The sequence below is a fragment of the Nicotiana tomentosiformis genome, chromosome 6 (genome assembly GCF_000390325.3).
Source record: "Nicotiana tomentosiformis chromosome 6, ASM39032v3, whole genome shotgun sequence".
Lineage (NCBI taxonomy): Eukaryota > Viridiplantae > Streptophyta > Magnoliopsida > Solanales > Solanaceae > Nicotiana > Nicotiana tomentosiformis.
In genome coordinates, this window is record NC_090817.1 from 143,699,392 (window position 1) to 143,705,695 (window position 6,304).

The following is a 6,304-nucleotide window of genomic DNA, read 5'->3' on the forward strand; positions in this document are numbered from 1 at the left end:
GGCTGAGTGCCCGGAGCCAAATCAATACAGAAGTCAATATCCCTGTCGGGTGGCATCCCCGGCAAATCTGCAGGAAATACTTCTGGAAATTCACGAACAACTGGTACTGAGTCCATAGAAGGAACATCCGCACTGGGATCGTGAATATAGGCCAAATAGGCTAGACACCCTTTCTCTTACCATACGCCGAGCTTTCATATAAGAAATAACCATGCTGGAGAAATGACCAGGAGTTCCTTTCCACTCTAACCGAGGTAACCCCGACATGGCTAAGGTCACTGTCTTGGCATGACAATCCAATATAGCATGATAAGGGGACATCCAATCCATACCCAAGATGACATTAAAATCTACCATATCAAGAAGTATAAGATCCACTCTAATCTCAAGATTACCATTAGTAATCACACACGAATGATAGACATGATCTACTACAACAGAGTCTCCCACCAGTTTAGATACACACACAGAAGCACTCAGAGAATCAAATAGAACTGAAGTATCTCTATGGAAAACTGGAATAATACATGTGATCACAACATCAGATGACTCGGCCTCAGGCCTAGCTGGAAAAGCATAAAATCGAGGCTGGGCCCCACCACTCTGAACTGCGTCTCTAGGACGGCCTCTGACTGGCTGGCCTCCACTTCTAACGGTCTGACCTCCACCTCTAATGGCCTGACCTCCACCTCTAGCTACCTGACCCCTACCTCTAGCTGGCTGAGCAGGCGGTGTAGCAACCGGTGCCGGTATGATAACACGAGAATCCTGCCGAGATTTGTTACTCGCCAACCTAGGGCAATACCTCCTGATGTGACCAATATTCCCACACTCATAACACCCATCCTGATGCCATGGCTGCTGAGGATGAAGCTGACCCAAATGGGCCAGATAACCGCTATAGTAACTCTAGAGTGGTGGTGCACAGATAGGAGCTGAATGTACACTGAATATTGGTTGTCCATAGTAAGGCATAATAGGACCGTGACTCTCTGAAGCACTGTGAGATGCATGAAGTGCTAAATGAAATGGTCTGGGAGGATGACCCCTACCAAAATTACCCCTGCCTCTAGACGAGGCACCATTGAAACCACAGAACTGACGAGGCCTATTATCAGACCTCTACCCCCTCTCCTGTGCAAGAACCATCTCGATCCTCCTCACGACATTAACAGCCGCCTGAAAAGAAATCTCACTTCCGGTCTCATTGGCCATCTGAAGCCTGATAGGGTGAGTGAGTCCCTCAATAAAACTCCTCACTCTCTCTCCCTCGGTAGGTAGTAAAAGGAGAGCATGATGGGCCAAATCCACAAAATGGGACTAATACTGAGTAACAGTCATACTGCCCTGCTGTAGATGCTCAAATTACTTACGAAAATCCTCTCTCAGTGTGATAGGAAGGAACTTCTCCAGAAATAGCTGAGAGAATTGCTCCTAGTTAAGTGCAGGTGATCCAACTGGTCTAGTCAATGTATAATCCCTCCACCACCTCCTAGAGGAACCCGTCATCTGAAACACAGCAAAGTCGACCCCATTGGTCTTAACTATACCTATGTTTCGCAGCACATCATGGCAGCGTTCAAGATAATCATGTGGGTCCTAAGAAGGTGTATCACTGAAGTGAACTGGGAAGAACTTGGTAAACTTATCCAATCTCAATAAGGCCTCAAAAGACATGGCGGGCCTATCACCGGTCTGTGCCGCAATAATTGGCTAAACTACCCCAACTGGCGGGGCTACTGGAGCCTGATTCTGGGGAGTCATCTGCTCCGGAGCGGGAGTAGTTGGAGTTTGTGCTCCTCCCCCATCCTGTGAGACGGCTGGCACCACTGGAAATGTACCATTCTGGGCCATGCCCTCCATAAGACTCACCAACCGGACTAGAGCATCCTGAAGCACTGGAGTGGCTATGAATCCTTCCGGGACCTAAACTGGTACAGCTGGTACATTCTGAAATGGAACCTCCTCCTGAAGGTCCACCTGAGGTTCTACAACAGGTGCAACTGCTCGAGCTCTGGACTGAGCTCTACCTTGGCCTCTACCTCAGCCTCTAGCACGACCTCGGCCTTGGCCTCTACCCCTAGCCATAGTTGCCACCTGGGGTTCTGGTCCCTGCCCATCGGTAGATGTATTATGTATTCTCACCATCTGCGAGAGAATAAGAGTAGAATGGTTCAATTATCGATGATAGAATAAATTTGCACGACACAATAAGAAAGAAGTGATATTGTTCCTAAACCACATAGCCTCTGAGAGATAAGTACAGACGTCTCCGTACCTATCCTTCAGACTCTACTAATCTTGCTCGTGACTCGTGAGACCTATGTAACCTATTGCTTTGATACCAACTGTCACGACCCGAAATTCCCACCTTCGGACCGTGATGGCGCTTAACATTTCACTTGCTAGGCAAGCCAACGTTAGAATAATATTATCAATTTTTAAAACATTTTTTTTGAATTTATTAATAACAAAGAACAAATGCGAAAATAAAGTATGAAATGTAGTGAATAATACTTAAAAACAACGGTGTCTAAATAGCATCCCAGAATTGGCGTCACAAGTGCACGGGCTTCTAGAATAATACAAATAAAGGTTTGAATAAAAAAAAGTTGTCTGGAAACAAACACACAGCTAAAGTAAAGTAGACGGGGACTTCAAAACTGCGGACGTCGTGCAGTTATACCTCAAGTCTCCTCTGAGTAGCTGAAATCCGAGCAATTCTATGGTACGCCGCTGGGACCAACTCCAAAATTTGCACAAGAAGTGCAGAGTGTAATCATTACAACCGACCCCATGTACTGGTAAGTGCTGAGCCTAACCTCGACGAAGTAGTAACGAGGCTAAGGCGGGTCACTTACATTACCTGTACGCAATATTAGTAACAACAACAATAATAGAAATAAATCAGGTAACTCATTTATAATAATTGAAGCCAATTCAGCAGTCATAACCAATTATCATTTCCATCAATTCTGTTGCAGCGTGCAACCCGCTCTCACAATATATTCACATTCAATTCTGTTGCAGCGTGCAACCCGCTCTCACAATATATTCATTTTCAATCCTCTCATATAATTATTTTTAATCAAGTATATATATTGACTTTTAAATTAGTCTATTGCGGCGTGCAATCCGACCCCCCAAATATTGACTTTTAATAAGTCTGTTGTGGCGTGCAACCCGATCCTCCAATATGGACTTTTTAATAAGTCTGTTGCGGCGTGCAACCCGATCCTCCAATATATCCATTTCAATCAATTCTGTTGCGGCGTGCAACCTGATCCTCTAATATATCTATTTACCAATTCTTATAGAAGAAATTTCCCCAATAAATGCAATAATTAATATAAAATTATAAGACAACAAGCATATAATAATTATGATTTAATTATGAAACAAACAATGACAAATAGAAAATTATTATGAAAATCGGGGAGAAAATAGGCAGTTTAATATTTAATATGCTAAATGTCAAATAACAATTAGGACACATAATTCAAATAGCATGTAACAATTAATGCAGGAATTCAAAAATTATTATTTGACAAAGAATAGGAGAGAAACAATTATTATAATAATTAATTCATGATTTAAAACGATTTATGATTTTTCAAGTAATTATACAAACAATTAGTTTGACGACGTATAGACACTCGTCACCTCGCCTATACATCATTCACATGCATTTCACATAACAAATAGTTTAAGGGTTCTATTCCCTCAAGTCAAGGTTAACCACGACACTTACCTCTCTTTGCAAATTCCAATCAATTACTCGACCACAGCTTTTCCTTTTAAATTTGTCTCCAAAAGCTTCAAATCTATTCACAAACAATTTGATATACTCAATACGAATCATAGGAATTAATTTCATACGAATTTACTAATTTCCGAATAAAAATCTGAAATTCATTTAAATATTCGATAGTGGGACCCATGTCTCAAATCCCGGAAAAACTCACGAAATTCGAACACCCATTCCGCTACGAGTTCAACCATACAAAAATTTTCCAATTCCGATATCAAATGGACCTTGAAATCTTAAATTTTCGTTTTTGGAAGATTTTATAAAAATCTGATTTTTCTTCCCTAAATTCACGGATTCATGATATAAATGAGTATCGAATCATGAAATATAATCAATATAGGATAAGGAACACTTACCCTAATGTTTTCCCGTGAAAATCGCCCAAGAATCGCCTTACCCGAGCTCGAAAATTGAAAATGATTGAAAATGGGTCGAAACCTCATTTCCAGAACAGAAGTTCTGTTTTTCAGATTTTTATTCATCGCGATCGCGGAAATTCATTCGCAATCGCATAGAACAAAATTTGCCCAGGTTTGTTTAACACTACGTGATCATGTATAAGGCCATGCGATCGCAGAGAACAATTTCTCAGCCTTACGCGATCGCGTACAGGTTTATGCTATCGCGTAGCACAATTTCGGTGCTTCAGCTTCTGTCTCATTTCTTCTTCGCGATCGCAGCTTTGAGCTCGCGTTCGTAGTGCACTGGGAGCTAGCCTTTCATGTTCGTGTGCCTATCTTCACGAATGCGAAGAGTAAAACTCACGGCTTAAAATTTTCTCTTTGCGATCGCAGGAATGGCTTCGCGATCACGAAGCACAATGCACCATATGACAGCAGAAGCTCAAAAACCAGATTTTCTAAGTTCAAAATCATCTCGTAGCATATCCGAAACTCACCCGAGTCCTCTGGGCTCCAAACCAAACATGCACCTAAGTCCTAAAACATCATACGAACTTGCTCGCACGATCAAATCGCCAAAATAACACCTAGAACTACGAATCGGACATCAAATCAAAGTAAGTTTTCAAGAAAACTTTAAAACTTATATTTTCACAATCGGACGTCCGAATCAAGTCAAATCAACTCCGATTCTCACCAAATTTGGCAGACAAGTCATAAATATTATAGTGGATCTATACCGGGCTCCGGAACTAAAATACGGACCCGAGGTCAATAAATCCAGCATCAGTAATTTCTTAAAAATCATTAAGCTTTCAAGCTTTTAATGTTTCATCAAAATTCCATATCTCAGGTTAGGGACCTCGAAATTCGATTCCGGGCATACGCCCAAGTCCCAAATCACGATACGGACCTACCGGAATTGTCAAAACACTGATCCGGGTCCGTTTGCTCAAAATGTTGACCAAAGTCAACTCAGTTGAGTTTTAAAGCTCATTTTAATCCATTTTTCACATAAACACTTTCCGAAAAATTGTACGGACTGCGCATGCATGTCGAGGAATAATAAATGATGTTTTTCGTGGTCTTAGAACACAGAATTACTTAATAAATTTAAAGATGACATTTTGGGTCATCACACCGGGGGTGATCCCATGCCACCCTATTTCGTGTAAATTGTATAGGCCTGACAACACAACATAATTAAAAATCATTGCTTCAACTTTAGCCCATAAACCTTGGAATTCAATTTCCAACATTCAGAATTTCTTTTCAAGACCTGAATCTCACATCAACATGTTGTATGAGTCTGAACAAGTTGTATTAAGCCATAACCATAACCCCAGATATAATCACTTAACATACTACACAACTCGCATGCTTGCAGCACCAGTTTCGATCACATTAACTACTCCAAAGTAACCAGGTAAGAGTATTAAACCCCATATCAAACAAAACCTCATTGTAAAACTTTCGCACACTGCTGATAATGAAGGAAACACACGAAATCTCATAACATCTTATCAGATCGACAAGTCATGGAGCTCTCTCGCCCTAACCAGAACCAAAATCACTTTCCAAGCTGACTTTCAATATTATCCTCCCAATATATCGTAATCAAACCTGATAGTACACATTCTAAGTCCAATGACCTTATAGTATTAAACACAACTATCCCATTGACATGCCACACCAATACAACTCAATCCACAACTACGCAACCTTGTAGCCAAAATGGAAGATGTCTCAAAATAGAGAACTGTATTGTAAGTTCAACAAGCACCACCACAACTGTAATGCTATAAGCTCATTATATATATAGTAGAATCAAGACACACAATTTTAATAACAGTAACCAGCTCTTCTAGAGCTCACATTAACATCACTCGCACGGACAACTCACATGCTATAGTATCAATATCTGAACCCACACGAACAACTCACATGCCAATAATATAAATATATGGACTCGCAAGGATAACTCACGTGCCAATAATATCAGTACATGGATCCGCACGGACAACTCACGTGCCAGTTATATAATTCGCTTTGCATGGTCACATGCCTTTAATTCAAGCATATCATACAGGAG